Source organism: Corvus moneduloides, chromosome 1 (assembly GCF_009650955.1).
Source record: "Corvus moneduloides isolate bCorMon1 chromosome 1, bCorMon1.pri, whole genome shotgun sequence".
NCBI lineage: Eukaryota > Metazoa > Chordata > Aves > Passeriformes > Corvidae > Corvus > Corvus moneduloides.
Window position 1 is genome coordinate 105,255,040 of NC_045476.1, and position 24,876 is coordinate 105,279,915.

The 24,876-nt window shown below is 37.4% G+C and overlaps 1 protein-coding gene across 6 annotated transcripts in view; it reads right to left on the reverse strand.

Moving 5' to 3' along the window:
- Positions 1 to 24,876, reverse strand: part of SOCS6 (suppressor of cytokine signaling 6) — a 120,836-nt gene that overhangs the window by 64,615 nt on the left and 31,345 nt on the right. For 5 of the 6 annotated variants that reach the window (XR_004242395.1, XR_004242388.1, XR_004242392.1 and 2 more), the window contains exons 2-5: positions 4,185 to 4,233; positions 3,720 to 3,778; positions 2,698 to 3,186; positions 496 to 1,346 (exon numbers count right to left, since the gene is read on the reverse strand). The exons of the other annotated variant lie outside the window; for it this stretch is intronic. The gene's annotated coding sequence lies outside the window, so the exon portion shown is untranslated. The remainder of the gene's footprint in view (positions 1 to 495; positions 1,347 to 2,697; positions 3,187 to 3,719; positions 3,779 to 4,184; positions 4,234 to 24,876) is intronic. 6 annotated transcript variants of the gene reach the window in all.

Consider the following 24,876-nt stretch of genomic DNA (forward strand, 5'->3'; position numbering starts at 1 on the left):
TTTAATTATCAATTGCTTTAGACATAATGTTTAATTATTTTAAAATTTAAATGCAGTAAAATATAAATGTACAGCAGCAACATACTTTTGAAAAAGATCACGTTCAACACAGATTTTAGGTATAACCCCTTCTTTTGTATGTAAAGTTCAGCTTCAATGCCAGGAAAAAAATAGTAATAATAAGGGCTTCATGTCTGAGAATGAAAAACTTCCCATCTTTATATTTAAATTTTGCTACAAGCATTCTAGATTCAAGAAATGGGGGGGTTGTTCCTCCCCTCATCTTTTTCATGCCAAAATTAATTTCTAAAATTTAGCATGCAGGACCTGTAAATATTGCTTTTCCACAGATTGTGTATGTTATAAGGCATTACCAGAACTTTGACCTTCTACTCCGTGCGAGCAAATCCATCAAATGACTTCTGATAAGAAAATAATATATTTCACCGCGAGGGGGTGCTGATGGCAAACCAACAGAACTGTTTTGTCTGATACCTGTGTCCTCATCTGATTTTTCTGTGTGAAAACTTCAGGTTCAGATTAGAACATCATCGCAAAACACAACAGACCAGACATGTTTGGTCAAATTTGGCCAGTGAAATCCTGAAAAAAAAAAATATTGAAATATTCTATACATTTGCATTTAGGAGAACAAGGATGCTATGTAAATAATGGCTCAGAAATTTCTTAAGCGCTGATATACTATAATGCCTTTAGCACTGTTTCTCATAAATTCCCATTTACATTTATGCAGTCAACTGAAAAAATAAGGTCTTTTATTAGTTCTGGGCTCTTGGTGAGTAGGATGTACAGAGGAGGAAGAAAAATGCAGAAACAGTTTGGGGGGGGGGGAGGGAAATGAAAAATAAAGCTTTATTTCTCCCAGCAATTTTAGTTTTGGAAGCTGTTCAATACTAAAATTAGGTCAAAACCTAAACTGATGTAACTGAAAGAGACAAAGTTAAGATATTGTTTTACTGTTAACATGAAAGATCATCCACAAGAATCAAATGGTAAAATGACTATGAAATATCTAAATAATGCCTATCTAATCACCAGTGTGATTTTGAAGCTTGTACATTAGTGTGCAGTTCAGGAAAAGATAAATATTTCAAAACAAAATTTATTGGTGAAAGAGGACAAGATGGTTTTTTTTCTGGTTCTACCATTAAGATCTTTTCCTTGGCATTCAAAAAAGTTATCTATGTCCTATTTTTCTTAAAGTATTAGAGTCACTTATCTTTGCTGCTGCAATGCTGTTTTCAGTTGGTATTTGTAGTCTTTGGAGCCACTGACTTGACACTGGAACTAGAAAGTCCTCATGATTTGGCCAATTTACATAGCTTCTTGAAAAGAGGAGAGAAAAATAACTTTAAACTTCTAACTGCAAACTAAAGCTCTCACCTAGCAAACATGGAAATTGTCCATTGAAATTGAATGAGCACCACATGTTACTGTGAAAGCAGGGCTCACAACTGAGCTGTGGATTAGCTCTCCAGCCTGGTGCTAGAATAGAGAAAGAACTAAAAATGGGATTATTTACAAGACAAAGCTGCTTCAAAGCTATCCAAGGACCTGCAGCTGGCCAAAATTCGAATTGTATACAAGCCCCTTCAGAGAGAGGTGAAGAGAGTACTACAGTGGTTTAGGGTATACTGCTTTGTCATCTACCCTGTTCCACTTGGTACACCACCTGCTGAAATGGGAGCAGTACTTTCCTGGGGAAAGGAGAGAGAGATAGGTAGGATTTACTAATAATTGGCATGAGGTTTATATGAATATATATGATCTGAATTATCTGGGTGTGTGGAAGCAGACTAGCATTCTGGTCATTTTTATCACGATTTGCTAGCAGCAGATGGGGTTCACTAAGAAGCCTTTTTAAAATATTGAAGTCATTTCTCTTCCCTGCTGCAATAAAGTTTGGATCTGACATTTATAGTCTATAGGTCAGATCCTGAAGGGTACAATCACACACTTGCAAGAATATCTGGCCACTTCACTGTATGAAGAAAGAGTCCAGTTCCGTAAGTCTTGTGGAACTAAAGTCCCTGTCGGGACTTCCTTGACAGCTGCTTTTAAGAATGAAAGGCATTCAAGTCAGATTGGACTAGTTTTCTGCAGGTTTGTAGCTTCCTATGGAAAGAGAACTTAGGGCTCTAAACTGTATCTAAAATATCCTGCTTTTCTAATGCTACCATTACATACTGGTGCCTGTATCATGTTCTTGTATGCATGTCATATTCATATAGATTTGTTTTTCTTGTCTAAAGTCAATTGAACTGATTGAACTGAGCCCAGAGAGACCATCAGTAGCTGGGAACTTGCTATTGACAGCTCAGTCATCATTTCAGTCACAAAATTTTGGCGGCAGTGAGCTGGATGGGAACGAGTAATGAAATCTGATACTTCTTATATGCAGAAGGATAAAGAATGTATGTACACTGTGTGCACCAAAACTGAGCATAGTCTGTGACTAAGATGTATTGATGGGCAAAATCACACTTATTTCCCGTAATACTGATAACAGAAAAGTATAATGATACCTTACACATCTTTTCACAGCTGATATTTGTGAAAACATAGGTCTTTCACCTTTCTTCCGCTCCTCTTCCAACCTGCCCTTCCCCATTAGTCAGGAATTAAATGAGCTACAAATTGTCTCCTTTACTGCTTAAGGGTTTTGGGACCTCTTACCCTGTCACAGTCCTTTTCATTGCCCAGTCCCACAGTGGGATTTGCAGGCTCCAAATAGCCCCACACATGCTGTAGTTCTGCTCCACCGTGCTCCAGGATTTTCTTAAGAAGGCATAGGAGTGGGATGACCAAGAAGAGGACAAACACAATTCCTTCCTCTATGCTGCTGCTCCAGCAGCAATTGGTGGTGAAGAAAAGGGAAGAAAGGGATGCTTCACAGAAGCAAAAGCATTCAGGGTTTGCAATGCTGTGTGGAGTAGTACTGATAATGTCAACATTAATAATGCTGGCACCTCCTCAGTGTAATCTGGATTGGGAACAGTGAAAATATATACTGAGCATCAACAGAATAATGTAGTTCTATGCATCCACACATGAGGAAATCCAGAAATTCAAATCCGCCCTTTTTTCTCATTCCAATACATTGCCATGTATAAAACGTATGCTCTGTGCACTTCTGTAGCACTCTTGCGCAGGTAAAGGGGACAACTGCAAAACAAAAAGAGAGAACAAACTCTCCATATGTAGTAGGCCTGACTGTAACCATCATTTCTCTTGCTCCATCTCATAGAGAAAAGGAATTTGAACCAGATCCCTTTATCACATTTCTGTTTGTCAATATGTACACATACTTCCTGCTAAGGAAGGATGCAATTCACCATCTCTTTAGGCTGCTTGCCTTAGCCTACCAGTTTTTCCCACTTATATCTCTGTTCCATCTCAAACAGGTAAGTTTCTATTTATTCAATATTCTGTTCATTTGATTTTCTTTTTAAGTTTGTAAGATGAAATAAAAGCATAACTGATATTATTTCTGTAATTCAACTAAAAGTAAAATAAACTAGAACTCTTTTATTCTAGATGCAAACAATTCATTGTGCAGTTGTATTAAATTAAATAGTAAGTTACATCATTTTGTTTCCAGGGTGCATATCTATATGTATTTATCTGATTATTTCTTCTAGAGCTGGATATATGCATAACAGTGTGTAGTGGTTTGGTTCAAAATATCCACTACTTACTTCAGATTTGCACACAGGCCAAAGCTAGACACACACTACGTTCTTTTCACCGATGGTTCCTGTCGAATCATAGGGATGAAACGAAAGTGGAATCCGTGAGCTGGAGAGCCAAGGGGTGATCAGCAAGACCCACTCACCCTTCAATAGTCCCATTTGGGCATAGTGCAGTGATAGGGAATACAACATCAAGTCACCCCAAGACACAGTGATATGCAAGTGACACGGCAACAAGGATAATTGTCCTTACCTGGTTAGTACCACATACATTTCTGGCCATCTTAAGCAAAAAATTGTATGGACTTCATCCAGTTTGTTAGAACCTTTTTATCTCTAAAGCAGGGTGAAAGCAGCAAGACTCATTAATTTCATTCTGCTTTCTAAACTAAAATCTAGACAGCAATTATCTGCTGGATCTACACTAATAAACTCTGACACAGGTGCAGCTAGATCACTGAACATACTTACAAATCACAAGATCATCCTGATCCAGCCCACATGAGTTAGTCATAGCTGCCTTAGAGAAAAATAAGAGAAGGATACCTTGAGAAAACTAAGTCAGTAAACCTGAAAGAGAAACTTTTGTTAAAAAAAAGCCCAAAACCACCAAAACCAAAAAAACAGCCAAACAAACAGAAACGCACCCACCACCACCCCCAAAAAAGCCCAAACAAACCAGTCCAAGACAATCTTGACCGGGACCTCCGTTGTGAGCAGTGTGGTATAGGAGGCCACATTTAGGTTCATACACACTTCCCCAGTCATGCCTGTGCACTACAGACCCCTCCAGATTCTGACATTTAATTCATTCTCATGAAAACAAGGAGTCAATATGTCTGTGTAGCCCCAGTCTCAGAAGTACTTTTAGATCCTTCTGATTAGAACCAGGTTTGGTAGTTAGTCTTAATGACTGAGGAGCACAATCCTTGACTGTCTGCCAGAACAAAAAAAAATTAAGACATATTGTGAGAAGTTTGCAATTGAAATTATTAATGTGAGCCTAATTAAATAATTAGGGAACATTTTAGATTTCCAAAATAAAGAATGAAAAAGAATTAAAGAGGGAAAGATCCTATTTGTGAAACCTGAAGATCCTTACAGAAATGAAGAGAAAATGAAACAGTGGGAAAACTTGTACCAGTATTAACTGCCAGACCTTGCAAACAACACAGCAGGATCAGCACATCTTACCTAGAAGGTAGCCTCTTTAGCTTGAACTGCTGCTCACACATGATGGTCTTGTAAGGAGTGCTCTTTGATTTTTGAATCAAAGAACTTTCCCTTGACTCTCTGACAGCTTCAGGACACTACACCTAAGTTATACCTATTCTAATGCAAATTTCCTCCTCCTCCAACTTGCTAAATCTAACCCGAATTCTGGTGTCTTATTCGCCCATCACATCTGGATATTTAAGAGGATAAAAACCACTTGCAATATATGAAGAGTTTTATTCCTCATGGCTCTACCTTGCCAGAGGCAGCAAGGAACAGTTATATAAAGAGTGTTCTCAAGTGTGAAACAATGTCCTCAACCACCAGTTCAGGCTGCCTCTAAGCAGCAGGGGCTCCCACAGCATTAGTGCCATGGCTAAACTGGTGAAAATCGACAAGATGTTCACCCAGAAGAGACATGCTGAAACTGAAAATTAAGAAAAATTGCAACTGAGGACAAAAATGGCATAAATTGCTCTCTGATTAAATGCTCTTGAAGTTAATGGAGAATTTTTCCCAGCAGTCAAGGACTGGAAGTATCATCCTAAATCTTTTTTTGGTCCTTATTGTTGCTAGCTTTTCACCAAGAATAAAAAGAAAATATAGAAGTATTTCCAATAATGAATTTAACTTGCTTTTTTCAATATAGTTTCTGTAAGTAGTTAATATCCTTGAACATATTCATTAAATTAAATGTATTTATTACTTTAATTTGCTCAACAGAAGCTGGCAAGAATTATTTCACTTAATCTCTAGGCTGCACACCCACACACACTTTCCTGCAAGAATTTTAGATTTAATGTCAGAAACCTGAGATCTTTTTAATTGCAGAGGGTCATGAATATTGTTTCTCCCCTTTAACTGGCTCCAGTCATCAAAAAAGTGTTGAGGGAAGCAGCTGGGACTGGGAATCTCTCAGGAATAGAAAAGCAGGACTAGGGAATGGTAGTAAATTTACATCTCTGAGTGATTTGAGGGTAGTAAAGACCTTCCTAGGAAGCTGAATCCATTTTAAGATGGCATGCATACATAGCTGCATCCAGAATTTAATTTCTGAAATGGATTTTTTTCCTGTAACAGTCATGAAAACTTTTGACCTCTGCTGTTTAAAGGCTCTGGCGCAGGGACCATTTTGCTGTTCTGATCATTCCTTGCACAGATACTGTAATCTCTGTCATTCATTGAAACATGAATTTTCTTTGTGTTCCTGAATGTTGTCTTTAATCACTTAAAAAGTGAATCGATCAATCCTGTTACATTTCACAGTTACATTTTTGAGAGTGTTTTTAACATTAGTAGCTCTTTCTACAATGCAAGGGTTTTTGTTCATTTATTAATTAATTTGTCTCTGCTCATACCATGGCATTTTAACAGCCTGTTCTGCAAAGCTGTGATATTACATTATTGGATGGTATTTCTAGCAGTTGTAGAAGACTCGCATGAATCTTCAGTTAATTTTTGAATACATTTGCTAAAAGCCTTGATTCACGTGTAATTTAGGAGACTGATTTGCAGCTGACAATAAGACAGATCAGGTACCCACAAATGCCTAATAAACATCCTTATGGCTCCCAGAGGAAGATCCATTATCAACGAACCTTAAAAAGGAACATTCAAAAGGCTCTGATGGTGACCTAGGGTGGATCTCACCAGGCTGCAGTGTGGGAACAGACCTGCTCCTGGGAGGCTGTGGAGAAACCTTGACAGAAGTAAAAATATAAGCAGCAATTTCTCTCCTGCTATGGTAAGTAACTATGGCCTATCAGATCAAAGTGAGTCCATAGGACTGCTGGCTCTTATGTGATGGACACAGGCAGTGAAGGGGTTACCACGTTGTATTTTTTCCCCATTGCTGTAAATGTGGCTGGCTAAGGATTCAGGAAATATTTGCTATAGTTCTATGCCAGCACCTGATTGTGAAAGTCTGATTAGATTGAATTACCGAATGTATTGTCTGGTTTGCATAATAGAACAAAGAAAGGACACACCCTTCTCCTAATCCTATACACAGTCCTGGTGCTGTATTGCCACACTGAACAGATTTGCAGGTTTTCTACTTTCATTTACTACCCTTATTGGATGAAAATATAGGTTGTACTTAAAAAGTGTGTCACCACACTAAGTATGACTCTAGCTTCAGCGCTATTTTCTTCTAGCCAATCCTAAGGTTATCTACCCCCAAGCTATCATGTTGTTACCCATCAATGCACCATTTACCAACCGCAGTGTAAATCATTGCTCTCCCAGCCTAGACAAACCCACAGCAGTAGTCCAAGGACACCTACCTAAACCTCAGCCTGGCTTTGTTGTACTGTGACAATATTAAATATAACTCAAGAAGCAATTTTAATTTTGCCAACTACAGGGAAGTCAGAAATAAACTGCAAAACATTCAAAAGACTTTACTTTCCCACTGGTTGCTTTCAGCCTCATTCTCTGTGGCATGAGCACGGTTGGAACGTGTTTTCACAGACAACTCTTCTGTTTGGACTTGGATACATGTGAATGGATTGTGCCAGTTCATACAGACACACCTCTCATGCGCTGGGGAGTTGGGCATTAACCTATCAGGTACTTGATGAATATAGTGAGCCTGTTAGTCCATCCTGCAGTTTCTGCTGCAAAGTGCCCTGCTGTCTCAGTGGAGCTGCTACTTTTGTCTCTCTCATTTGTTTAATATTTCTTGCTTCCTGTCTCATAAGGGCAGAGCTGTGTCTGCTGTGATAACACAGATCAAACATTTTTGAAACAATGAAGAAACCCAAATGTGCAATGATTTATTTTCAATATATGTGATTCACAGTCAGAGGACTAGGAAGTGGCAGGTACAAGTGTTAAACTGCAAGATTTGAAGTGTAGCCTGCTTTATATATCTTGAACGCAAATGACAAATGAAGCTGGGAAGCTGCAGCATCCTGCAGTGAGTACCACAAAGCCAGTCATTTATAGAAGACAGCCACAAAACCATGAATGGGTGGAGACAGGAAGAAAATCCACTGATGTGAACAGAAGAATGATGTGCTTTGGGGCACTGAGGTCATTTCATCTGTTCAAGAGGACAGAATCAAACAAGCATGAGAAACCTTGCAGGAAAGTCGTCATAACTGTAAAAATAGGAACTCCTGTAATGAAAGCTGATATAGTCCAAATGACATCAGGAAGGGAGGAAAGCAAACAGGATTGGTGTCATCTGCCATCAGCCAGCTCTACAGTATAATCAATAATTTGTTTTTTCAATTTTTTTCTTCAATGTACTGTAATTTAAAATACCCACCAAAGGTCTGACAGCCTTGCAGAAAATAGAGCTGTACTCTTTGGTCATAAATGCTCAGTTACCATGTAATTCTCATTTTAAAGGTTCAAACCAATAACTTACAGGATAAGCAGCTTCTAACATGCTGCGGCAAAACTTGTAATGGTACAGTGGTGTTCATGACATCAAACTACACAAACCTAGAAAGAGTCACAGAATCAGTCAGGCTGGAAGGGACCTCTTAAGGTCATCTAGTTCAACTTCCTGCTCTAAAGAGGTCCACTTCAAGTAGGTCGCTCCTGTTCTTGTCTAACTGAATCAATCTCTTAAATAATGGAATTTCCAAAGATGCTTTGGGCAGCTTATTCTGGTGCCTGACCATCCTCAAGATTACAAATAAATATCTATATTTCTTACATAAAAGAATATCTGACAATCATCACATCTAGAAGAAAATTCTCACCTACCAACTCATGCCTCTTGTCTCAAAACCGTGTGTCTCCAAGAGGAGTCTCACTCCATCTTCTATACAGTCTCCCACCAGGCAGCTCTGGACAGCAATAACAGTATTGTATCTCAGTCTTTTCTTCTCCAAGCTTTCAGCTCAAAGCTGGATTTGTTCAAGCCTAATCCTCTCAGCTTTTCCTTACACATCTTGTGCTCCAGACCCTTGAGCATCTCTCTGGTGAGTCCAAAATGGGATGCAGTACTTCAGAATCGATTTCACAAGCACCAAACATGGAAAAGGAGACGCTTCACTTGGTTTGCTGGCTGCAGTCATGCTAATATAGCCCAGGGTGCAACCAGCCTTCTTCAGTATAAAGACACAGTGCTGGCTGATGGTCAGTTTGTTGTTCACCATGATTCCCAGGGCCTTTCCTCCAGCTAGTCATCTGCACACTGTACCAGTGCATGGGATTATTCAATCCCACATGCAGGACTGTACCTGGTAGTGTTTGACTTCTCGCAGTACCTGCATTGTTCCAGCCCACAAAGATCCTTTTGAAGAGCAGCCCTGCCCACTGTCATCTGATGAGAGCACAGCAAATATCTTCTCTGCCTCATCATTCAGTTCATTAAGACCATATTACACAGAATCGGCCTCAGAACTGACCCCCAAAGGACATGACCAGTAAGCAGCTGTCAGATGGACTTTGTGCCATCGATCCCTCTAGGACCAGAATGACATGCCTAAAAGAAAAAATGAGCAATTATGGCTCTTTCCCTGCCTGTGACTGGTGAGAGTGTATGACCGCATTGGCACAGGCTGTCCCAGGGCAGGAGCTGCTGGACAGTCCAATTCCCCAGCTGTGTGAGGGAATGAATCATCCAAGACTGACGAGACCCACACTAATCATTCATATGATGCCACGCCATTCATTCTACAAAACTAGACACAGCTGAAGCAGTGAACCTTTCTGCAAGCTGTTATCGTCTCCCTAGTAGTCAAAAGCATGGTGACTTCTGATCTGGGTTCTGTTCCCAGTTTTGCAGTAGATTTCCTACATAATATTAACCAAGGCTCTCTTGAGCCATTTACCTGGTTAAAATCTATGCAAAAATGCTATCACAACTTCAGAGAGAAATCCAGAAAGTGACTTAATAATAGAAAATAGGATTACTTCTTTCACTGCATGTTCCACTTTTATTAAATGCTATTTATTCTTATTAGTGAACACTTGAGTCTAATGGTATTTGCAAGAGGTTTGAGATACTTGGTGGAAAATATAAAGTGTTATCATTGTTTCTTAGTCAAGTACTGTGTCAGTTATTTCATAGGGTATTTAGATCGAGGCATTGACAAATCTCCAAACCAACTTCCTCCACACCCCAGCTCTTCCCCTGATGGTGCAGGGCTTGCAGTGCTCCCATCAGCTAGGTGGGGCCTGTCACCAATAGTACGAGTGAAGCCATCCAACATTTCACTTTGAAAAGGGAAATGCATTTTCCTGAATATGTGCCAGGTTCTACTCCACCCCTAACTCTCTGCGCTGCTTAGTTACACACAGTTTAATGGCATGAAAGCCACAGAATTAGTGATCCATTACTACTCTATCTCTGCCTTTTCAGTGACAATTACTGACTTTATTGCAATATAAATAAAAGTATGAGAATAGGTGTAGCAGTGAACCGTGTAGATAAATGAGCCCATGAATCCTAGAAGATTCTAAAACTTTCTTTTGCCCCTGGAAAATAGAGAACCGATAGCTGAAATGAGACAGGTCGTGTTCTAAATATCAAATACTCAAAATGTGTGAAGAACATAGAAAACATACTCTGTCTATATGAATATTGAAAGAGAGAGGTTATCAATGATAACAGTTTTGCAAGCTCTACAACACGTAATTAGTAGATACAGCAACTAATATGAAGACCATTATATCCAAGGTAGATCCTGTAAAGACACAGAGCAATGAAGTACTTGTAAAGAGCCATGACAATATATAGCAAATAAGAGAGATATGGCTACATCAATTATTATTCCTCCGTGTCAGTAACCTTCAAAACAAAACTCAGTAATTCTGAAGGGGTCATCCAAAGAAATTGAAAGAAGGGGTAGCAAAGGAAGTTACCACTGTCTGAATTCTGCTCTTGATTGCCAAATAACTTGGTCAGAAGCTTTCTGAAAATACCAATTACTTGTACAGCGAGAGTAATCATTATTCATCAATAATGAATACTATTGATGACTCCATTTCATTTCACATCAGTCCAAAGTGCGTGTTCATCCTCATTCATTCAGCTTGATGGGAAAAAGAATACCTCCCTAAACATTTCATTGAATGTGCTATACACCCTCTTTTCAAAATAGTACCAAACCATTTCGAAAGAAGATGGTGAAAAATTTCATTTGGAGAAGAATGACATAAAATATTTTTATGTTCTGAATTTCTTCTCCTCTTCCACGCTGTTTTTCAGATAAAACTACATGCCAGATTCAAAATTCCTGAAAATATAGCCAGAACTTTTACACCATCTGCTTTCTGCCCCTCTGCTGAGGTAGCATCCTTTATGCAAATTTATGTCAGCAGAGTTTATGTTAAGACATATGCTGAAAAATGTAACAGCTAATTTTTCAGAGAGGCTAATCTTTTAAAGATTTAGTTATAGGAGTAAAATTTAACTTAAAAGGAGTGGGCTGAATTTGAGGTCTCCATTTAAATATAAAATATAAAAGGATTAGTATGGCACTATCCATCTGGGGCACCATTGTGAAATTCCACTGACTGGGTGTCAGGCATATAATATTCTGAACTGTATATTTCCTTCTGTAAGTAAGGTTTCCAAAGAATAATTGTAGGAGAGGAAAAAAACAGAGGATAAAAATATTTTTTTAGTAAAATAACCTTTAGCTAAGTACACACAAAAAAGTTAGCTGTGTTATTACCTTAGATATATTTTAAATTAAAAAAATAAATTCCAGGTTTTTCTACCAATTGCTCATGAAATCAAAAAAATGGCTATTATCTCTAGGCCTTCTCACCAGATGCATAAATATCTCTTGTCTTAAGGCTCCATGATTAAACAGGAACTGCGTGCAAAATGTTTCACAGAAGTAATTAATAGGTGACTTATTTTGTAATTCAAAATTTAGGCTCAGTAACCCACAACACAATAGGCTTGAAAAGAAAGCACTTGAAAATGAATTCTTTGTTGGAGGACACCTAAAGATAGCACCCTGATCAGCATCATTTTTTGTATGAAAGATTAGGAGGTTTCTTTTGAATTTTTCTGAGCACTTAGTTGTTAATTTTCATGCATGGACATTTTGTTTGTAAGTTTAAGACTCAAAAAGTGTCCTAAAGCATGGGACTAGAGCTTTCAAATGGTTTAACTTCCTTAAACCTTCCAGACAAGATCCTGCTTTCAATTATGAGGCCATGCTTACAATGAAATGTCATTATTTTCTCCTTAATTCAGAAGACAAAAGGCTACTTCTACCTGTTTGGTTTCCTCAGATGTGTCCCCTTCTTCTTCCATATGGGATTTGAGGACTCTGGACACTTTCAGGATTTTTACTGGCTTCCAGTAATGCCATCATGTCACATGCTTGAAAAATCATAGAACGTCTCTCAGATCCACCTTGCTGCAGTGGAAACCTGCCCATGTTTAAATCTCTAGAAACAGACATTCTCAGTGATTCAGGCTAAATTTACCACAAATCATCTCAGGACTGAAAGCAGTAACATTTTCTGTACATGACAGTAGGCTGTGTGGCCTTTGCACAGATCCCTTATTTCTAGACTTCATTTACATAGGTTTGTATTATCTGTGCTTTTCTCTTGGGCAGCAAAATCCTCCATTACCCAGAAAACAGTGTTAATTACAACTGGTTCTCAAAGGAGATTTGGTTTTCAAGCTCACAGGCACAAGAGTGGCAGAGAACTGCCTTCATCTCCCAGAGCCTTCATCTCCTCTGACCTTTGCATCCCAGGGATCCAAACTGAGCAACAACATTTTCATCCAAAAGCAAATTATAAATTTGATCTCAATGCTGCAAATCCTTACACATTTAGATCATTTCACAGCTCGTATTACTCGTAAGGAAATTCACAACTGTGGTACATCATGTAGCACAGACAAGGACTCAGTGACCCCAAGGTCGATACCACAGGTTTGAGGCAACTCTGAAAGTAACTGAAAGAAATAAGTCATTTTGCAGAGTACTGAATATCACTGCAGTTACTAATACAAAGATAAAGCATTTAAAAAATATGCTTTTTATAAAAAAGATAGTGGTTTGCTATAACCACAAGACTCCTGTCACATAAAGACATATGCTGTTCTTCTCATGTCACCAATAACAGGAGACAGGTTTATGACAGCACTTACTACTGGTTGAAGGGACAGGTAAGAAGAGGTAAAGGGAAGAAAGAGCAAAAAATGCAGCTATGGAAGCAATACTCGAAAGAGGTGGAACTGAAACACTCGTCTTTCTTGTAGTTTATCTTCTTTGCTTAGAAAAAAATGTAGTAGCAGCAAACAAAGCTAAAATAATTCATAGTAACTACTTTTCTTCTGGTTTTGCAGTTTTCTTACCTTTCCATATTCCCTGTGAATAAAGCCTGAGGCCCCTAAGAAACACTAACCACAGTCTCTGATGAATGCAGTTAAGAATTGTAATGAATAATTATGAACCAGTCTGGATTTGAAGATTTTATGTACACAATCACTGCAGGCTACCAATAAGGTCATTATTAAGGTTCTATTTAATTTGATGTTTTCATTAAGAACTTTAGAGAAAGAGAGCAAACCACATAAATTTAGTGATTATGAAAACATCTGGGAAAAGTGATCCAAAAAGTAAAAATGGCATTTCTTAAATGAGAATCAATTCTGCTGAGTTACCTTCTGTGCCCCCTTCCAGATTTGAACCCCATCAAGTCAAACAGCTACTGTCCTAACTTCATACCCCTCCTTAAAAGACTGTGCCACAGTTCTTACTTTCTTTGTTTCTCCCACATTTTGATATTTGCATATAGTCACATTTTTCCCTAAAATTTATAGGGACAATTTAAGAATACACAGAAGTTTGTTCTGTGACGACAAACCTTTTCCATATTGTGATGATAGTCAGAATAGTCCCATGCTTCACCCCACCAACATTCAGAAAAGTAAATAATTAAGGGAAGAAGGATTAAAAAGACAAGGCTAATCTTCTCTTTGATATAAAGGAAGTTTTAGTCTGATTTTTCCTTGTACGTAGCAAGAGAGGCGTTGGCTTGTTCAGCTGCTTAATTCAGGGGCTGGTCCCAATTACTCTTCACAATGATTTAGGTGTGTCCTCTAAGCCTGTTATTCTGCTTCTGTGCACAGAGTACGAAGAACTGACATATTTCATTTAAATAATCAAAAAATCCCTCTTTCATTTCAACCAGCTTCCTGCCTGATGATACTTCTCTTCCTTCCACAGCCCATGCCAGTGCAGTAGCAAAACGATGTTTTTTCAGTTATGTTTGTGTACTTTCAAAAAAAAAAATTTTTTTCCCCAGAGAGCACTACTTGTGTTATTGCTGCATCAGCAGGTTCTTGGTTGCTTCCTGTGATCACTAGGCAAGGAGCAGTAGCCACAGGCAGAGTAGCTCCCAAAATCAACAAACAGCCAGGCTGATGGTTAGGATCTGGTTTTAAACTGAGAGCAAAAAACTGAGCTGTGATTTAAATCAGAACTAGCAATAAAAATTGTGGAAGATGAAAGAGGAATGGGAATAGACTCAAATATCTGGGGACCACTATAATAGCTTTCATTCTGCTGTGTATTGAAAAGTATCGGATCAGCTGATAACAAGAAAATATATTATAATCTCATTATTGCTGCTGAATATTGAAGTGGGAATAAGCTAGGTAAGCCTGTCTCAACCTTCCCATTTTGTGTCATCTTAACATGTCAAAGACAGAAGAATTAAGGGCTTGTCCTTGAATAAATTACCTCTCATACACATACAGAAATGCTGTATAAGTTAGTGTCTCTCTCATTTTCTCTTTCAACCATTCTTTATCACAATCACAAATCTATGGCTAATTGTCAAATGGCACCCTCCATGACTAATTAACTATCAGGGAAGCTAACATTCCCAGGAATAAAATGTTTGATGGGGTGTTTCCCTCTATTTCACATTCAAATAGCCTGTTATAAATTGATGATACCACAGCTGACTTTTCTTTCAAATGCCAAAGCCTTTCCTATATAATAGAATGTGAATTCTAAGTAGAAAGGCATTATCCTTTATGAACCATATCACTGCAACCCCATAAATCACTTTTCTAAATGATTTCTCCATGTTACATGAGTAAAATGCTGAAGCTATCAATCCCTCTTGCTTTATGAGTCTCGGGACAGCACAAAGGCGTGAAAGCTGAAGGAGTATATATTAATCCTTCTGAAAACTCACAACTCAGCTAATGTAAAGAAATGAGCATGCCTGACTCTGCTCATTTGAAAGCTGCAAAATGAGTAAGTCAAATGGGGAAGGTACTGCTATCACATTCTCACAAGGAAACAACAAATGGCAATATACTGAGTATATATCAACGAAATCCAATCATGCTAGTAAAAACATCTATCGTGGAGCTGTCAGCACAACAAAGACATGAAACTGTTGCAGCGTGTTCAGAGGAGTCCACAAAATTTATCAGAGGACTGGAGCACCTGTCTTATGAAGAGAGGCTGAGAGAGCTGGGGTTGTTCAGCCCAGAGAAGAGAAGGCTTTGAGAACACCTTACAGCACTTTCCAGTACCTTAAGGAGGAGTATTAGAAAGACAAACTTTTTAGCAGGGCCTCTTGTGATAGCACATGGGGTAATGGTTTTAAATGGAAGGAATGTCAGTTTAGATTAGATATAATGAAGATTGTTTTTTACAGTGAGGGTGGTGAAACACTGGAGCAGGTTTCCAAGAGTGAATTCCTCATCCTTGGAAACATTCAAGGTCAGGTTGGATGGGGCTCTGAGGAACCTGATCTAGTTGAAGATGTTCCTGCTCATTGCAGGGCAGTTGGACTAGATCGTGCTTCCAACCCAAACTATTCTATGAACCTGTGGTCTTCCTTAATATATTTAACTGGATACTCTTGTTCTTCCCTTTCTACTAACTGGTAATTATACACTGCTGTCAGGCTCTACAATACTTGAAAAAGATAATTATATCAAGATTTTTAAATTGCTAACATTCTAACAGTATTACTAAAATTGAAGTGATTATCTAACTAATTCTTTATTATAGTGAAATGATGGTTATACAAATATTCCTTCCCCTAACAATTACCTTCCATAGTGACCAGCCCCAAGGCTTTGGGTCACCTCTTTCACCCGGAGGTGAATGAAGGAGATGCACACCCCACAGCACCTTTGCCTCTCCGGAGAAACCTGTTCAACCTTCTTTTTGGGAATTCAGAGATACCCCTTGGATATTGGCTACACCAAATCCAAGTGTCAGTAGCAAAACCCAGACAAAGTATGCTTAGAATACTTTGAAAATTTATTTTAAGTATGTCCCTAATTTCCTCCAAAGAGCACCCAAGATTGAGTGAAAGGTTTTGCTTTTAAAACATTTTATCTTTAACATCTTAGCCTGTGGAATCGGCACTTGGCCAACTGCCAGGCAGCTCCACAAAGCAGGCCCACTGGTGTGTAACTTCTCCTAGGATTGAAAGAATCCTTGCATCACTTTTCTCAAAGAACCAGGAGACAGAGCTGTAATTTTTGATTGTGTTTCTTTAATAAAATAAATATCTAGATATATAAATAAAGTGATGACATGCTGTTGAACAGAGATTTCTCTTGGTACACTGCAGAAGCTGTATAGAGCACTCCATAGACACACAGATTACTGACATCCATTGGAGGACATTATGCATGAATACTTTAGTTTCAAATGGAAAGAGTGATTCCATGTATCTACTGATCAATAGTGATCTGACAATCCTTCCAAGTACCTGCACATAGATACTGCCTCTTTGCAGACATATTCCAGCTGCTAAATTACATAAAAAAAATAAAGTAGGCTGTACTGTGAAATTTGAAAAAATACTCAGTGATATTCTAACACCTCTGAAGGCAACACACTTTTGATTTCAATGAGAACAGAACATGAATTCTTTCCATATTGCTTTCCAAGAACACACAAAATTTACAACATGGTGAAGTAATGAAATCAGCTACAAATTTCTAAACCATTTTTCCTTTAATGACTGTATCATCAGAAACTTCGAAACATCTAATTAGGAACAAGATTGTCTCATAATTTTTTGGGGTTTGACCACTTTTAATTTTTTCTATTCAGCAATCTGGAAAAGCTAAAATGATAGACATAAATTTCATACTTCAAAATATGCAACTGAGTACATTGTTTATTACTTTTCTTTTCACCTCCACAACATCACTAAAATTATTATCAATGTACTTAGAGAACTCACAGTTGACAGAACCTAAGAGACAAGTAAGCCTAGCAATACAAAGATAAGAGTAGTTTGATATTTAAAGTTCTTAGCAAATTCAGGTCCCCTTAAACAAGTCAATATCTATTGGCATTGGAATATTATTAAAAAAAAACAAAACCCTCACAACACAGACACAAGTCGTTTCTCATACTGTCTGACAAATTAGCACTTCTGTTAAGTTGGCACAAAAATTTGGTTTGAATAATTTCTTAGAAGTATTTCCATTATGGTTTGATGACTGTGGCTGAACAAATTTCTCCCTTGAATAGAACACACAGATGAAGTACTATTGACACTCACAGAAATGTAACTGTCCCCAAAATTCAGACTAACAACAGCCTCTGAACTCTGCAGTGCCCCATCAATGTTTGTCAGCTTACACTGTCTTGCTAAATCAACTTGTAGTTTGTCATAAGAACATTTGTCATTATATTAATCGCTCCTGATTTTCTAGCCAGAAAGATCAAGTGGAACTACTTGACTATATTTTTGGTTCAAATTTCTTTTAACTGTGTTTATAGACTGCAATAAAATAAGAGCATGCCTCAGTCGCCAGTCATTAATTCATTAATAATTTTTTTCCTTAAGTCGTAGTAAGAAACACAGGCCCAGAAGATACTTATTCAGTAATTTAGTTTACAAGGAAAACCAGAAAAAGGTTACTAGTTTACAGAGTTCCAGGAGTCATCTTTTAAGCAAGATCCATTTCATATCATTTAGCCAAATCTTTAACTTCAGTAGTAAGCTACTCGGCTTCCTTCTCCAGATGCAGTTTCTTGCCCTGAGTCTTGTTATTTAAATTCAAGTAACACTTCATTAATACATGCAATGCAGAAATCTACTATATTTTACTTTTAAGCTATTTTTTTGCTTTCAAGCTATTCATACACGCAGGTGATTACAGAAATGTCCATGCAAAGTAAACATTTGTCTGCATGTTATCATGTTGCTTATGATGGCATGAGAGTAATTCACAATTGTAATCACAAGGTCTTAAATGCTCCTTTGACCTGTCTGAACTTCTCCAGCATCTTCTCCCACACAGACATGAATGTGCACAACCATACATGCACAAAAATGGATGGACAGATTGCATTTCAGGTCAAAAACTCAGTGGGATTATTCCTTTGAGTAGATTGACTTACCTGGATAGTTTAGGTGATCTCTTTGGAGTCTCACCCAGCCCATTGCTTGCTTCACATCCTCCCCTCAAATAACTCATCTCAAAACATAGTGCTTTGTGTAAAATTTATTTCCCTTTCCCATCTGTTTTATCCAGGGGTCTTATGTTCTTGTCTGGTTGTTCTGCCAAGCTTACTGACACTCAGGGAAATTAAACAACTGGTGCAAGGTTACATATGTGTCAGCCCAGCCAAAATTAGCATTGAGATTTAAAAACAGACATATAGCTACACACAAAGGGAGAAAAATGTGGAACCTTGTCACTTGTTGGGTTGTTGGGTTTGGTTTGGGTTTTTTTCTACAGATAAACTTAGGCAAATTATGGTCTGATCAAGAAGAGATATCTTCTCCCCTTTTTCCTGGTAGATCCTTGATTGTGTCATACAACCATTTTTGCACAGAAAGAGAAAAGTTCAGAAGAGTTTTCCTCTTCTTGCACCACCTCAGAGGGACAAGTTGTAGAAATGAACAATGCTGTATCCAATTTTTAAAAAATGAAAGACATAAGTAGCCGTTGGTACCTACATTAAACTCTCCACTAGAAAACAGAGACCCACTGTTTGTTGTAATATTTCTTGAAAGCTGAGAGAAAAACAGTACAGTAGTTCACTAAAGAGAAGAAAATTAACCTCTTTTTCTGTCCTGATTTTTAAACTTTCCTTCTTTATGCCTGTAAATAACTGGATTTAAGAGAACTGCGAGGTGGATTTTATGAGGTAATAAAATATTTTCTGTATTAATATTACTGTGTGCCTAAGAAAATAAATAGTAGGTTTGAAAAAAAAAATTCAAGTAGGATCGGTGTGAGGCATGCATAAGCTTCAGTCTGGCTCAAAAGGTGTTCAGATATAGTTCCACAATAAAGCATGCATTACTATTAAGAATATATGAGGATATAATACTGCACTATCTTACTACTAAGGATAGATGAGATTTTAATAATATATCACCTCTCTATATATACAAAAGGTTTTACTTCTTGACATCTTCCCAAGATGCATGCCAACAGCATCATGATTATTTAATATGTGTTTGTAAGTCCAAGATTTGAAACTTGTAAAAGGTCTTCTAAGGAGAAAAAATTTGTGCTCATCCTTAATTTCTTTTGTAATTCCACAGCTCTGCAAAATAATTTGTGTTTAAAATGAAACACTATCACCTTCTAGCAAAAGCATGAGCATCTGGTCCCAACAGATTCCTAGAGAAAGGCAAGAATTTCAGTCGATTGCCACATTTTCACAATATCCGCCCTCTCAAATTAGAACTTGAGATTAGAAAAAAAAAGGAATAAAAATTACTTCTTTTATTATATGAAAGATTCCTGATTTTTTTTCTTGCAGTACTATTGACTAGCTCAGTTCCAAATACGGAACATTTTCAGTTTCCTTGACCTTGAAATGGAACAGGTGATGCATAGGCATTTTTGGCTCTGTATGCATGAGACTCCAGACTTATTCTTATACCTCCCAGTGCTTCAGATTTTTCTAATACCCTTTTTGAATTTGGAAATCACTCATTATGCACTTACTACTTTTAATTACTTCCCATCACTTTAAAAAAAAATCTTTGGTGAAAATCCTTGGTGGTTTTCAGTTTCTCTCCTCGAGAAAAAAAGCCCTGCAGTATTTGACATGCCCTTCAGCATTAGTACTTTCAGAATAAAATATGTCTTCCCTTTGTTCGTTATCAAAATCTATTTTTATATTTCCATTGGGAAATATCTGAGAATCATAAAGCAATGAGAAAAAGCACTAATCCATTCATTAGCTGAGCATTTGATCTTTTCCAAGACTATTCAGGACAAAAATCTTGGACTTCACTATTTTTCTTCTTCAGCAATATAATCTTTAAGAGAAGAGTAAGAACCAAAACCACAAAACTGTTTTCTGATGGGTCTTTGAAAATATAATCTCTGAAATTGTCTGAAAGCAAGCTGCAAAATGCCTTTGAGAAGAAATATATACAGGTGCCAAATTATGACGTTTAGACACCATGTACAGGGGCAGCATGATCAAACTCAGCCACGCACACACTGAAAAAAAAAGACTAAATCCCTGCAGTGTTAATCTCTACCCAAAACATCTCCAACCCCTCTAGGAGTATTTCTTCTCTTTTTTACTTGCATATAAAAATAGAAGGATGAAAGATGTTTTCCTCATTCCCCCCCCCCCCTTATTTTCATTTCCCCCTAGCTATTTCATCACCTCAGCAAATTAAAACAAACAAACCAACTTCCAATGCAAGAATTAAAATACATGAAATAAATATGTCGTTATGTTTCAAATCAACTTTAAGGATAAGCAGGTCAGATTTTTCTTCTGATACTGATAGAGATTTCTATCATTTTCTGTGCAGTTAAATATGCTTATGAAGCATTGCTTTGGCAAACACAGGAGAAAGAACATAATTTCAGATTTGCTCTTGCTCTTCTTGTGTGCTGAAATATTTATACTACACAGATTCTATGTTGGTTCAAATAAAGTGTCTCTCTCGGATGTGATATTTTTCAAAGCTTTCAGTGCTAGAATGAATCTGAAGCAGATCTTGAATTAATTTTAACACTGGCTTTGCAGTAAAAAAGTACAGAAGAGCTTCACGAAAAATCTGTTAGATGCCACAATTGGGGACAATCCTTTGCCTTCCAAAGGCCAAATTATTTACTGTTCTGTTTAATGTTACTTTAAATTTTAAAAAGTGACCCTTTCCACAGTGATCAAGAAGGTACTCATCCTTAAAATACCTACTAACCTCAAAATATAGAAACAAGAATTATTAGACAGTATTTCAAGATTTACAATTTCTCACCCAAGGTAAAAACATAAGCACAGGTGTAGAGTCAGACTACAGACCCTCACAGCTCAGCATTATGTTTGTCCAGTTAGAACCCAATTCTGGAAAAGATGACCCGCATAGGAAGTAAAAGTAAAAAAAAAACAGTAAAAAAGAGAAGAAACACTACTAGAGGAGTTGGAGACATCTTGAGTAAAGCTTAACACTACATTACAGGGATTTAGTCTTGCCTCGCATAAACAATCTGCCCTTCAGATGCCCTCCTAGCCATCCTGTGCCATCACTGCATTTAGCAGAACTACACAAGTATTTCTACCATATGAACTTACTGTGTTCTTGCCCACACACATTCTTAGCATCTAAAAAGTCCCATGAAAACAAGCTTCACACCTCAAGACTGGCTGTATGAAGCACATATTCCTCTTCTTTCTTTTGAACCTCTTCCTCCTACTTTCCCTTTTCCCCCTTAGATCTTGTTTTGGGAAAGACAATGAATCATTGATCCCAGTTCACACACACAGTTCATCAGCCACCTGAAATAATTCCTTTGTCCTTGGCCAGCAACCTGCACATTACATCCACAGTGGGCTGGTTGAGGCAACCCCGAGTAGATGCAGGTCATAACTCAGGGCAGGTAAAGTGTGATTAGCATCATCAGTGCCAAATGGAAGCTCATTTCTCTTATATATTATTCTTATTCTTGTTATGACAGCTCTGGAAAATGCTTGTCTTAGACTGCTAAAAGCCTTAAGCATTAATATATGTGGAAGTTTTCTACAGAGACTTCTAGAAGCTAATAGTTCATCTGTTCTAACTTTAGGATAACTTCCTTCAGGTTGTCAAGCAACAACCATTACCACGTTCTGAAACTAGACAAGGATTTAAGCCAGCGGCCTTGCCTGGAGCCTCTTCCCAGGGCTGCACAAACCCTGGAGCAGCTGACAGCATGGACAATGCCAGTCAAACGTATGATGTTTGTGTTGCTCTTCCTCCTCTCCACCATATGAAGGGATAGAGGTTACCTTTAAATCACATTGAAGGTTTGAATAGGAATATCCCACACAGCGAGCACGTCAGAGATGCTGCAAGGGCAGCTGGGGGAAATGGCACCAAAACAAGTGATTAAAGCTACAGGAGATATTGAGCTGTAAATGATCAGGCTGCATGAAGTGTGGGGAGGAGAAGTGACAGAACTGAGTCACAATGCTGAAGAAAACTGCTGTCTCTACACAATGGTTATGCCCTAAGGTAGGTAGGTAGATAGGTATGAGTATGAAAAAGTGTCAGCATTGTAAGGCATAATTCTCCTTCCTTATTTTAAATAAAATTATAATTTTAAAACACTGTTAATCTTCAAGTAGATCTTCTTAAAACCTGTATTATATGACAGAAAACAAAAATATATAACACTACAACCTCTGTTTTAAAAGCAAATTATAAAAACTTTTCTTCAAAGTTTTATTTTAGGAGCTCAAAGCTATTATTTTTGTAACTATTTTGTTCCCTTGCATTGCATTGTACATCACATATTCTATACTATAAAATATTTAGTTTTATAAGGACAATGACCTTCCAATGACTGAACACATTATTTAAATTTTAAGAAAAGCTAATCTCTATGAAACTAAGCAGTTCCCTGTCTCAACCTGTGCAAAATGTATCTTTAACATTTCTGAAGCAGCAGAGCTGACAACAATGTAAAAAATTCTACATCTCCACTAAAAACCCTCTTAAGTCCCACCACAAGTTTAATTCTGATACTAGTAAATTTATATAAAGTCACCAAGTAATTTGGGTATTACCTAGGAGGCGTGACATCTTAAAGTCTGTCTCGACTGAAATTGAAACTGGATCTTGGAAGCATAACTAATTAACTGAAACATTACTTGCAAAAATTTTTATGTATGTTGTATGCTTTTCTCAGGGTCATTAAAATTGCTTCTATTTTCAGAATATATCTCTTTTAAATGACACCATCATTTGTGTATTAAACAACTACACCCAAGGACTTCTATTGAGCACTGATCTATTTGTAAGTAATAAATGCCACTGAACTAATTAGCTATATTTGAACAAATACGAAGAGTTTATTAATTTTGTTGTAGTTCCTTCACAATCCTTTTACATTCACAGCTGTGCATGGCAGTCACATATAAAATAAAGGATTTGGGATTTCGGGGTGGCTGGAGGCAGGGATTGCTTCATTCTCTTGAGACAGACGTGTTTTTGCCATTAAACAATGATGTTAGCAGATCTTAGGAAGCTACCAGATCATCTCAGCAGTACAGTAGGATAACCTCAGTGAAAGTAATATTTAGTTCTTTCTTGTATGTATTACAGTTGGAAAACCTTTTATTATATTAGAATAATGTAATAAATTCATACATTACTGGATTTTGAGACAATTAATCTTTAAAGATTACAACAGCAATTACTGTTTCTGAAACAAGCCTTTCAGGCTAACATTCTGCTTCTTGACTATGCATAGGAAACTGTCCTAGGATTCCATTTAAAATTAATTAAACCTGAAAATTTATTGAGGCTGATGTTCATTTAAAGATTTGACTGCGCCAATTTTTTTTTTTTTTACATGTAAGGAAATTTCTTTTTCCCAAATACCACTCTTGGAAAAAAGGTAATGATCTAATTATGAGAGGCTATGGCTTTTATTCTAAGCAATAAATTATCTTCATAAGAAACTTGGATATACAGTAAATTGAGTACCAAAAGATGACAGTGAGGTTATCTTCACTTTCAGTACTATATTAACCCACACATCATTCTTTGATGAACAGTTAACTGGTATGAAGATGTTAATGATGTCAATATTGAATTTTATGTAACAGCCTGTAATCAGACAAAAAAAATTCTCCCTGAAAATACAGCAATAGTAACGATTTCCATCATTCGATAATTTTTAAATTTGGATTTATCCACTGAAACTGAAAAGGTATATGAAGAGAAAGAAAACATAAGGTGAAGTTAGAAAACTTTAAATTTATCAATTCTCACAGATGAGTGACAAAAAGGAAACAGTCTGCCACGGGCCTGTGCTTTGTTATTTCCTACCTTCACTATAGCCAAGAAAGACAGGAGTTTCTCAGAACACTGCATTTCCAAACTTCATGCTCATGAGAACTACAGAGTATCTTGAATTTGTTGCACAATGAAGCCTTGAAACTGAGACTTTTAGAGATTTCAGCATCATAAGACTGACAGAAAACACTGCTTGACTAAAACAGTTCAGGTAACTTTTCCATTAGTTCAAAATAGGACCGTTTAAACCTGAAGGAGTTTTTCTTCAGAAAAGATCAGGTTTGAGGAAGGCTAAAACATTCACAGATTTATTTTCTTCTTGGAGTGGTACAGGGCAGACAACCAAGGAAGAAAAGTGCTCTGCAAGAAAGTAAAGTATGCTTTTCAGAGGAAACTTGAGTTTGTAGTAGTGGACACAGAAAACCTTTTGACAAACAAAAACTCCAACCAGAAACTGTACAATACAGCTGCTCTCTCCTAATGGAAGCAGAGAGCTGGGACAGAAGAAAAGGGGAAGTATTTTGTTGGAAAGCAACACTGCCAAAAATCTCTTCAGCCCAGATCGCCCCTTGGTTGATGTGGCGTGGTCAAAGACAGAAGTATCCAGTGGCAATTTAAGACATTCAAGTAGTGTTTTCCTTTCTTTCTTAGCTGAAAGGTGTAAAACTGAAAAGCCATGTGAATTAAGACATAGATACAATGATGATCACAAGATAATAGACGCCCTACCTATTTTGTGAAGGGCTGG